At 38.2% G+C, this 12,707-nt stretch overlaps 1 pseudogene; it reads right to left on the reverse strand.

Annotated features, from left to right (window-relative positions):
* Positions 1-6,471: 6,471 nt before the first annotated feature.
* Positions 6,472-6,819, reverse strand: LOC115857009 (small nuclear ribonucleoprotein Sm D2 pseudogene; annotated as a pseudogene).
* Between the last annotated feature and the right edge of the window lie 5,888 nt (positions 6,820-12,707).

Raw genomic sequence — 12,707 nt, forward strand, 5'->3', positions numbered from 1 at the left:
ATCAGTATGTTACCCTTATTAAGTATATAATGTTTTGACCACGCTTCCACACCTATCATCTAAAAAGACTCATAACTCACCTCTGATAGTTTTAGGACAAATATCATTCCATTTAAATAATGGGAAATCAGAAACAAAAAAATTGAGTAACTTGACAAAAAGTAGTTTAAATAAGTGTCTGATTCAGAACTTGAACAAAGATACAATAGCACCAGGACCCATAATCTTCATGGCATACAATAACTCATCTTTGGATGCTTCTTTATGGCAGGCTCAACAGTTTCTTGGTCATCATTCCACTTGATCTTTGACACAATCCTCCCACTTGAAAAAAGATTTTTATGTGTTCACTTTTGAGTATACTGTAGTCCAAGAGGGGATGCAAGTTCTTTTCAAGGTCATGCATCAAGGTAAGAGACGTAGGCAAGATTCACCCTTGTGGATAAAAGAGATCTGCTATATAGCAAAATAATATTGTTCACAATGCAGCCTTCCTATTTCAGTCTCTCTCATGTAAAGTTAGGGCCATGCGGCTTGTTCTGGGCAATGGGCTGTGAGCAGAACTGGCAAGTGTTATTCTTAGTACAAGGTAAATAGGAAAGGATGTGAGTCTTTTATGCTTCCTTATCTCTTTCCCTCATTTGCACAGCTGGACGTAAAGAGCACCGAGATTTTGAGGTCACTAGAGGGAAGCAGCCAAGATCCAGCCTGGATCTTTGAGTTGATGTGGATTAGAGTTACAAACGTCAAATCCTCATAGGACTTTAACACGAGTATGAAATTACATTTGATGGGTTAAGTCACTGAAACTTTGAAAGTGTGCCTTACTGCAGCACACACATCCTGTTCTATTTCAGCTGCTATAAAATTGTCAACGGCTAACTGGCTTACCCACTACCTAAAAAGAGGGTCGGTTTAACTTTTAAGTACCTAGTAGACCATTTCTGCATATAATACCTTTCTGGTTCTGCTTTAAAGTCCTCAGATACAAAATGCTGGTGCTTTTTAAAGCTCCTTCATTCCTTTGGTTTATGTAGGTGAATAGTTGCTTTATTTATTATACAGTTGGTCGTGGTTATGGAGAATTTTTCTTCACTATGCTTGAGATTTATAGAGCTGGGCTGTCCTTTTATTAGGTAATATATTCAGTTTGGCATTCTTAGGTGCCTAGAGAATTTGGCATAGATATACTTTTATCATAAAAAATCCTCATAATGATTATTATTAGCATACACTGTTGTTTATCAAGCCTCAGTGCAAAAAAAAAAAATCACACGTTTTGAGAAGCTAAGTATTTTGGTCTTTGAGTAGAACAAAGGATGGCATAAATATTTCTGAGTCTTGGTGAACGTACTGATCAAGAAATGCACGAGCTACTAAAATTACAAACACGGCATTGCTGCCGGCATCCTTTAAGGTTTCCCCACTGTACAATGGATTTAACACACCTGAAGTTCCTCCATTGTACCTCCAGGGCACAGCTACAATTTATATGAATTTTGAAACCATCAAATCCCTGCCAACTATTCCTGGGAAGAGAAAAGCTCAGTCTCTCACCCCTAACATTGGTAAGCCTGAAGAAACATTGACAATACCTAACTGACACTGCTTGAATGACCGACAAGAAAAAGAGAGGCCGAGAAATAGGAAATGGTTTTCAAAAGGTCACAAAGCAGTTCAGGCCCAGCCAAAGGTGTTTCTGTGTTTATTGTATGTCTTCTTCCAGACCTCAGAATAAGGATCTCCTGGGCCACACCATGTGTCCTTCAACATGAGTCCTGTGGCCATAGTCACCTTGCTCTGCATCTACGACTTAATAAAACTATAGACCACTAGGCTGGGTGTCATCTCAAGGAATTAACTACTACTACCATCTGTTGAATATCCACTAAGTGCCAGAAACTAAGCTACAGTCCTTTAATTCTCACAAAAATCCCATGAGGTAGGAATCATCATCTTAAGGAGGTTCAGAAAAGTTAAGGGATTTATCACTATACCTAATAAGTGACAAGTCAGGTCCATCCCATTTAGTGCTTCTATGTAACAGTGTTCTCAGGAACAAAGCAAAGAATCCTTATCTTCATTTTACACAAAGGTAGATGTGGCAAAGGAATATTCAACAAATTATTTAAAATATCACATTAAATCAGTGATGGAGCTGGAACCAACTATAACCAAAGTCCCAAGGATCAGAGATTGTTTTTCTCCTACCTAAACCTTCGTTTTCTGTATTCAAGTTAATGTCATATGAAGTTAAGAATGGAATGAATATAGACTGAAAAACTTTTTTTTTCTCTTTTCAAATCTTTGTTTTCCCTAGAAAGCTAAGTGTCTATGTAGCATGTGCATTTTGTGCCTTAAAATGTATCTGAAAGTGTAGTTTCAGTTTTTGGAAGGAAAGAGAATAGGTAATTTGACACATAACAGCACTCAGCTGTCGTCATGTTGTCATCGTGGAAAGAGGACTATAGCCAAGAGCCAGGCAAGATCCAGACACAAGGACAGATTTAGGAAGATGCTCTGCATCCTCATGCCTCATGACAAACCTCATGAGCAGGCAAGCTCCAGACACAAGGACAGATTTAGGAAGATGCTCTGCATCCTCATGCCTCATGACAAACCTCATGAGCATCTATGAGCATCTCCAGTTCACACAAAAACTTTCCATTTGAAAATTTATTTCAGAGCTTCATTTCTTCAGGAATGAGGGTGGCTGCCAAAGGCATGGAATTTAGACAATTAAGGGCCTTAGAAATCAGTGAGCCTGCTACCTCATTTTGCAGATGAGAAAGCTGTGGTCCAGAGAGGGGTCGTGGCTCGTCAAAGGCCATGCAGCTAGATTTGTCCCAAAGTCTAAACCAAAAGGAAGGTTATTATGAATCTCACATCATAGCCAGTCAAATGCCTGGAAACCTGGATATATAATCTGTAAACAAAGTCATGATGACCTGGAGGTAAAGAAAGCTGAGAAGCAGAAAAAAGGAAGTGTTTGTGATGGTGACTCTAAGCCAAAGGCAAAGGAGGGAAAAGAAATTGCTCTATGTGCAGTTAGCGTTTATTATTCCCTCCACCATAGAAAAGCATAATCCTGGAGCTAAGGGCAGTGAGGGGGGAAAATGATTACATTGACCTTGTCTTAAAGGGACTCATATTCTATTATGTGAGAGTAGACCTTAGTCACAAAGATTGGAAGAGATGCATTTTGAAAGAGCAGTGCAGATAAATTTGTTTTGACAGTCAGAGAAGGAACAGATTTCAGAGATGATCAATCATCTTCAGCTTACTTAACTTGAAGGAAATTTGCTCTTAATTTGGAGAATCTCACATTGTTAGAGCTCATACAATGCCTCCAGCTTAAGAATCCTTATGAAAATGTATAGAAAGGCTGGTTAAAATTAAAAAGAAGTAAAGGTGTTATGCCTTCTCTCCTCCACCTCCCTCCAGCCACATCTACTCAGACTGCCCTCGCATGCTCTCTTTCCTTTTAAGCCTGCCTTGTGTGTTCACCATGACTTAATTTCTCATTTATTGATGTTTACTGTCTGCTGACCACTGAGGATACCACTAGATGTACATTCCATCAACTACCAGCCTACATGATAAACACATCATACAATTAACTTTTTTTTTTAGGTGGGAAATACAGTGCAGAGACATTAAGATTCTTTGCCAAAAAAGTCACACAGCTAGAAAGCACTGGAGCCTGGATTCTAATCCTGAAACCAAAGCTCTAACCGTAATGGAAAAAATTTAACTGGGCTATAATAAAATTAAAAATGTATATTCATAAAAGACATCATTAAATCTATGTATAGATCTATCCAAACAATAAATATAGATATATCTAAAATAATCATCTATCATCTCTACATCTGTTTACCTGGATGAGGTAGAGAAAGAGAGAGAGAAAGAATTTGTGTCTTAATTTATATTTTTTCCTCCCCATACTGGATACTGGTGATATAAGGACACTATTCTCACAAAGTTCTGCCATATTAGGCAAGTCAATTACCCTTCCTTGGGCTTCAGGAAAAGCAAAAGCTGATTAAACTGAAGAGGCATGTAATGAATGAAATGAAGTATGCAGATGTCAGCTTCAGAACTTTCTGGTTGCAAATTCCAGGTTCAGTATATCACTAGTTTGTAGACTAGCTATATCATCTTTCTGTAACTTAGTTTTATCATCTGTAAAATACTTACCTGATTGTGCAGACATTAAAGGAGATTATGTATTTTAAATGCTCAATACAGTGCCTAGCACCAGACAGTCAAAATAGACAATGGTGAGGTTTTCGATGCTTTGCAAACATGAAAATTTCCAGTTATAGAGAATAAGAATATTATTAGGGCTTCCCTGGTGGCGCAGTGGTTGAGAGTCCGCCTGCCGATGCAGGGGATACGGGTTCGTGCCCCAGTCCGGGAAGATCCCACATGCCGTGAAGCGGCTGTGCCCGTGAGCCATGGCCGCTGAGCAAAAAAAAAAAAAAAAAAAAAAAAAGAATATTATTAGCTTCCACTTGGCTGTGAATTTTAAGAAAGAAGAGAGCGTCTAAGAGTTTTACAGAAGTAAAAGCCTCAACTACTACCAGTGAAAGAAGAAAACGGGATTTAAAATGTATCAGGAATAATATCCAGTTGCATATGTGCTGGCTGTGCAAATAAACACACATAGGTGAATGAGAAAAAGAAACATAAAAAGCAACTGGTTTAAATTTTGTCTTTGATTCTGACAAGCTTGGAAACCTGAAACTAACTTCTTCTTAGAGTGGCTCTCCCTTTCAATGTTGCTTCTTCAGAGAAGGCTTCCTGAACTCCTTAAATAGATTGCAGGCAGACCTCAGAGATATTGTGGGTACAGTTCCAGACCACTGCAATTAAAGCAGATATCACAGTAAAGCAAGTCACAAGAATTTTTTTGGTTTCCCGTTGAACATAAAAGTTATATTTACACTGTACACTATATTGTATATTATAAGTATGCAATAGTATTATGTCTAAAAAAGGCAATGTACATATCTTAATTAAAAATACTTCATTGCTAAAAAATGCTAACCATCATTTTGAGCTTTTGCTAGTGGAGGTTTAGAATATAGCAAGAATCACCAAAATGTGATACAGAGACACAAAGTTTGCAAATGCTGTTGAAAAAATGGTGCTGGTAGACTTGCTTGACGCAGGGTTGCCACAAACCTTCAATTTGTAAAAAATGCAGTATCTGAGAAGTACAATAAAGCGAGGTATGCCTGCAGTCCTCTTGTTATATGGATTTCTAAAACCCCATACTTCTCCTTCATATCATTGGTTTTTTAAGACTCCATGCTTCTCTCTCAGATCATCTGTCATCTTGGTTATCATGTGATCATTTCTATTGGCCTCATTACTTCCTGTCTCCACAGCTAAAAGATAAATCCTATGGAAGCAGGAACACATCACTCTTGTTTCCCACCTGCCCTCACTTTGCCTGTGGCAGGACCTGGCACAAGTAACAGATAAAATAATAGGAGAATAAACATGAGTGTGCAAGTGAAGGAAGTGAAAGGGGAGAGGAGACAGAAATGTGGTAGAAAGAAGTGATGCTGGGATTTGATGCACATCTTCTATAACCAAGTTCAGAGCTTTTCCCTTTATTGCACCAGACTCCTTCCTTCCCTCCTCTTTCCTTCCATCTTTTTCACTTTGTTTAGAATATAATTTTAAAGTATAATTATAAATAATTATAAAATATAATTTAAAAATATAATTCAGATCATTATGTGGTTGGATGTTGGACTTGCTTTTCAGAAGGTCTAGGGGAAGCTTTTCTTATCTGTGGACTTGACACTTTCACCAACACTATTAAACATGGGCAGTGGAGACGCTGACCTTGGGCACTGCAATCATCAGCTCACTTTTAGTGGAGCCCAAATTAGGCACAACTGGGGAATGAAGGTGATCAGTTTGCCAACAGCTGATGTCGGCCAGCTTGATGAGATTAGCACATCTACAACACTGCATCATGTGTGGGTACAGGTGCCTTTAACCAACAGCACTCTTTGCATCTAAATCTGCTTCAGTCATGCGTCATCTTGACCCTCTCCTAGGTTCAGGTGCCAGTCTTTTAATTTTTGGTTTCTGGACCAAGCACTCTTTACAGACTATTGAAAATAAAATTACCTTCATCAGTGAGTCTTGCTCAAGGGACATCCTTTTATACCAGCATTTTCTCTGGGTCTTGTTATTGACATGGACCAGTCTGGATGGTAGACACCATCCTGGTTCAGCCAGTATCGTTGTTATCAGGGGCCCAGATTCTTCTGGAGGCTTATATTATTACCTGGGACATGGTTGGAAGGAACCTCAGAGACAAAAGTCATCATCCTTCCTCTCTACTTTTTTTTTTTTTAAGAAAAACACATGACTTTATTATTCCCAGCACAAAGGGCAGGTCTTTGCAAAATGAGGAGGCAAGTTCTGATGGCAGGGAGGAGGCCCCTACTTGCCGGCAATGAGCAGGCTCCACAGGACCACAGTGGCTGAGTCCCCGTGCAGGAACATTTTTGAGTTGTAGTGGTCCTTGTTGACTGGCTTGGACTTCTTCTTGCCCTTGCCGCTCTTGGGTCCACATCTTCACGTTCTCCAGCACCATGTTGCAGTGCTTGTCGAAGGCTTTCACACGGCCCAGGAGCTTTTTGTTGTTGTGGCAGTTGATGAGCACTTGGGTGTTGTTCTTGACCGACTGGGTGAGCATGGAGAGTGGCCCTGTGTTAAACTCCTCCTCCTCCCACTTCTGCAGCTCCTGTGGTGTCACATCTCACTCTGGGGCTTGTCAAGGAGGCTCATGGTGGTGGTGGTGGTGGCCACGCTCGCAAGTCACTACCGTCTCCTCTGCGTTGCTTTGGCCTTCCACAGAGAGCCCTCCCCACTTTTTAATAAACGATTGAACTAAGGCCCAGAGAGCAGAAATAATTTGACTAAGGCTTCACATTATGATACATTGTGACAGTTAGATTTAGATCCAGGTATCCTTGACCTGAGTGCTAAGTACAACTCTGGGGAGATACCAACATTTTTTCTTTCTTTTTTCCTTCCGTCCTTTCTCTCTCTCTCTGTTGCTTTTATTTTTGTTTTGTTTCGTTTTAATACATTGTAGGTACTGGGACAAACCCAAGTAGCAAGGCAGTTTCCATGAAATATCCAGGCCCTCATTATGCATTCCACTGAGTCTCCTCCTACCTCTCACTCTTCCATTAAGTCAACAAGAAAGAGAAGAGGCTGCTTCTTCCCTCTTCCTATTTTTACCACCAGATTTAAGCTCGGAGTCTGTAAAATACCCACCCCACCCTACCCCCACCACATAAACACATATGTCTTGATTTAGACTAAGTCTTGATATCAACTGAATAGCCCACTAAATACATGCACACACAGGATGGAGCCTGTTTAAATCTTATTACCATTCATTTTAATGTAAATTTAGTGATCACTAAAGGGCTGCGGCAAAGGCAATGACTCTGCTCCCCTGGTGCAACTCCCCTCCCCAAACATCTTGGAAAAATAAACAGAAAGAAACAAGATCCACATTTTTCATGTCTGTTAACTTTGCAACATGTGCTAACCCAGTAGGTTACTGTAATAGGAGACTGTTATAATTAAGCCCTTTTCTCCCCATGCCATGCTGGAGTTGAGAGTCTACTGGGAGCGATAAGAAAGTTCTGTTCTACTGAACGTTTTGACATTGTCTTTTGAAATTTGCAGCTATAGGGTATAAAACCTTTTTTTTTGGGTTGTGGGAGACTGTAAACCGTACAAACAATCACACGTGAACTGGAAATACAATATTAAATGTTAAACAAAGGGTATATTTTCTCCTAATTCCAATGAAGCTGTATTTTTCTAATGGAGTCCCATGATTCAAACATATTTAAATTGGGGAAAAAAAAACCTTCAATCTTCCAGTCAGTTATAAAACCATTGTGTGCACAGAAACTTTATAACAGCATGGGAGTTTATAATCCCCCAGCAAGAGGATTAGAAATTTGCAATGAGAGAAGTCCTTAATCTTGCACTTACATAACTGCACGTTTCTTAGATTTAAATTGTGCAAATCAAAAAAAATGAAGATCATTTTGTTCTTTTCTAAAGGGTACTCATAGATAAATGATGACTGGTTAGAGCCTATTGAACGTTTGAACCATTTGTAGAATATAATTTATTCATACCAAATACATCGGAAAAGTAACTCTAGTGTTAAATTACAACGTGAAGAAATTAAAAGGCAGAAATGAGCCATTGAGTTTAAATGGATGCTCTGAGGTTTGTAGAAAATGTCAAAAGAGTTCAAATGTTCATAATGTGAAAGTAAATATTTGGGCATACTGTAGGAAGGCTTTATCCTGATGTAAGATAATACAGTTCTTCATGAAATATGTTATAAAGAGAAGACTGTTTAGTCTAGCTCATTTAATTTCCATGTGTTTTATTAATAAACAATTATACCAAAAAGGTACGTTCTTGCTCCCCATCTTCCTCATTCAAGTCTGTCTAGTTCTCCCATAAAGTTCATTCCTGAGTGAGTCAAACCAACTATAATTTTCCTTTTTCTTACTGATTTTTCTTCATTTATCAGAAAATTTGCTGGATCAGTAAAACATCTGTGAGGACTTGAGGGTAGGAGACTGATAATGGTACTTGGTCCATAGGATGTAGAAATAGCTAAGTCCTGTAGTCATCTGGCCATAATGCCTCCCCAACATGTGAGGGGAGATACAGACACAAAGAAGTCAAAGGCAGGTAAACTATTGCTTTACACATGGCTGGCTTTCGCCTTAAACTTGGGAAGCTGAGCTGGGTTACATGGAGAATTCTCTTGCTATGGTTTGATATTTTAAATGGTACTTTTCTTTAAACTTAACTTGCATCTTGGAACTTACCACTTTAGTAAATCTAAAATAACAATATTAAACTACAAAAAGAACCAAAAAATACTAAAACAAAATGAATGCATAGAGCCAAAGAATAGAATAAAAGACGAGTGTTTAACCCTGAAGGGAATAATGAATATGCCCATAATTCTATCCGTGTATTTACCTAATATCCACATTGCCACCTATTAAATGTCCAGGAATCTAAACAGCAGGGTCAGTACACTTCTTCCTTAACTGATGCAGAATAAAGATAAGCAGGCTATATCCAGGGCCTTGAGGGCAATGTTTTCTTAAACAGGACACCAGACGCTCTAACCATATAGGCCAAAAACAAAAGAAAACCTCGTTATCCACCTAGATGGGTGGGTGGAGGCTGAGGGAAGACAAGTATATGTAGTAAAGCATTAATATTTGAGGAATCTGGGTAGCATGTAACCAGTAAGATTTTTTTCTTCAGTAGTTTGAAATGCATATATCTAATCTAACAAATGACTTATTTACAGTATATAAAGAATGCCTACAAGTCAATAAGAAAAAAGCAAAGAATATTTTTAAATGTCAAAACATAAGAACAGATACTCAAATTCACTAGTAATCAAAGAAGCAAAGTTAAAACAACAGTGAATAACACAACACACCCAAAACAATAGGAAAGAAAAAGAGAGGGAGAGTGGGAGAGAGGTGAAGGGAGGGAGAGAAAGAAGCAAGGAAGGAAGAAAAGGAGGAAAGAGGAAGAAAAATGAATAGATAATAGCAAGTATTGACACAGATTTGGATTAACCAGGAATGTAATATGGTACGATCACTTTGAAAAACTGCGTGGCTGAACTTCTCATACCTTATTACCCTGAAGTTCTACCATAAGCAACTTGACCCTTATGTACTATAAGAATATCCACGTGTTTACCAAAATACATGTACAAAATATATATTTTCAAAAATGTTCACAGAAACACTACTTTTAATAGTAAAAAGCTGAAAATAATCTAAATGTCCATCTTCAATACAGTAGATAAATAAATTATGCTGTATCCACATAATGGTTAAAAATATGTATTTTTTAAAATACTTATTTGGCTGCACCAGGTCTTTAGTTGTGGCACGCAGAATCTTTAGTTGTGGTATGCAGGATCTTTTCTTTTTCTTTTTTTTTTTTAGTTGCGGCATGCAGGCTCTTAGTTGTGGCATGAGGGATCTAGTTCCCTGACCAAGGATCGAACCCAGGCATGGAGTCTTAACCACTGGACCACAAGGGAAGTCCCTGTATTACACTATATTTAACTTCAGCTTCACAACACAAGATGAATGAATCTTACAAAGATTGAGCAAAAGTGGTTCAAGCACCAAAGAGTAGATACAATATGATGCCATTTATATAAAGTTCAAAAATAAGCAAAACTAATCTATTTGAAGCCCCAGTAGGGGTTAATATTGATCTTGGACAGGGAGGATATCAATTGAAAGGGGGTAAAAAAGAGGCATTTGTGGAGAGAGGATGCTGAAGATTTTGTTTCTTGATCTTGATAATGAGCCAGTTGTGCATATTTTATAAAAATTCACTGACCTTTATGATTAGTGCAATTTTCTGCATTATATACTTATATTTCATTGAAATAGACCTTAAAAATAGAATTAAAGATTGTTACAAAGGCCCTTTTCACCCAGGAGAGTATTTCTTGAATTTAGGTGTTTGGTGGATTATTTTAGAAAAGGAAAGGAAAAATATTTCCTTTAGGAAAAATATTTCTATTTAAAATAAAGATCCAAGGACTCATTCTGTCCAGAAAACCAGTGTGAATAATATTTAGTCCAAGAATATAATATTCTAAGTGTATTAAACCCACTTTCAGGAAATTCCCTTGTGGTCCTGTGGTTAGGATTTGGCACTTTTATTGCCATGGGCCTGAATTCGATCCCTGGTCGGGGAACTAAGACCCCACAAGCCACACGTCACAGCCAAAAAACAAACAAACAACCACCTGTTTTCAACTACTGTAACCACAGCAAATGAGAAATTTTATCATCCTAAATTGTAAAATGAATTCTTTAGATTACTAATTTTTTTTTTTTTTTCTTAATCTTATGAATCTCATGGTCCCCAGTTTGAGAGGCACTAAATATTGCAGTCAGAACAGACTAGGATCTTTCCTTGCTTTCCTGTGGAAACAAAAAAACCTCAAGATGTTAAAATAACAAGTTTTATTTCTCATTCAGAACTCATGATCATCACAGGTCACCTGACTCTGCTCTATATCCTATTCTAGGACCTGGGTCATTAGAGGAGCCACCAGTGCTGCTGGTTGCTTTGGCAGAGGAAAAGAGAGTGTGTGGTGGATCACATACCACTTTTTAATGTTTTCCTCTGAAGAAGTGATACCCATCAGTACTGCTTACATTTCACTCTCCAAAACAAGTCAAACAGCCATACCTACCACCAGCGAGGGGGGAACCTACAATCCTACCCTTTGCCTGGAAGAAAACTGCAGTTGTTGGGGAACTGCTCTGAGTTTTCAATTAGTTCTCACATCTATAAATGTAATCTGAGTACTTTAACAGTGATGTGATCAAATGACACCAGGAACACATCCCAGACACATGTAGGTCAACTGCAATCACTTACTACTAAGGTCCCAGTGCTTGGCAGAGTGCCTGACTTACGGCTTTGCTCCCTGAATATTTGTTGAGTGAATGAAGACAAGTGAGTGTATAATCAATTCTGTGCAAAGGCTATAAGTACCAGAAAAAGATACAAAAGAAAAAAAAGAGGTAACCTTTGGAAAAAAGAGGTAACCTGAGAAAGCATTCATCATAGAGGAAAACAGCAGAAAAGCAGGAAGGAGGGTCAAAGACAAGGAAGTGGAGAAGTACCTGATGGGCAGATTCAAATGTCTATAATGACCAAGTATATACTGTAAATGAGCAAAAAAGCCAGAAATAGGGCAATAGGGAGGAATAGGGACTGGGGCAAACAAGAAAATTCCTTCCTCATGTACACATTTCAGCCAATTACTTAGTTCTAACTAATTATTGCCATGCAGAAATATGAACCCACTGTTTCCAGACCTTTCCAGTTTTCTTAGAGTATTTCCAAAGTTTTAGCTTTTTCAGCAAAATATCCCAATTTGCAAACACCAAATAGGTCAAACAAAACACTTCTACTCATCAGATTTAGACTGTGGGCTGTTGATGTGTAACTATCTCACTCTTGTTACAAATGAAATTTAGGGAATGGTGATTGTGGAAAACAGTGATTACAGTGGAGCTGAAGGTTGAAATCTGGTTGTGGAGGACTTCATATGAAAAGCCTTAACTATTTTCTTCTGCAGTTTACAGAGAGGTTAATAAAATATTTACGTGGCTTGAAAACTTATGAAAAATTGATTTTAATTATTCCAAAATTTACCCTGGTTTCAAAAGTTTCCAAGCAGTCACTGTTGCTTCTCTATTGGACAAAGAAAAAGATTGTTTTCTTGGTATTGCTGATTTTGTGGGATAATATTTCAAGGGTATGGACAATAAAAACTGGACTGTGCACAAGTGTTTTGTTGGTGGTGGTTGTTGCTGTTGTTAAAATACTCAAAACTATTTGGCTTGCATCATGATCCAACATTTATTGAGCAAATGTATAGCAAGAAGTTTCAGCCTAAGTTAAGCAGATACAGTTAGGTCAAAATGTTCCCATAACCTAAACATTTCAGAACCAACACTCCCCCCCAAAAAAAAACAGAATGACTCTCATTAAGTATTTAATTTAATTATTTTCCAGTGCTTGGGGCTACTAGTGCCTGAGCACATAGTTCTTCT

This window comes from Globicephala melas, chromosome 19 (assembly GCF_963455315.2).
Source record: "Globicephala melas chromosome 19, mGloMel1.2, whole genome shotgun sequence".
Taxonomy (NCBI): domain Eukaryota; kingdom Metazoa; phylum Chordata; class Mammalia; order Artiodactyla; family Delphinidae; genus Globicephala; species Globicephala melas.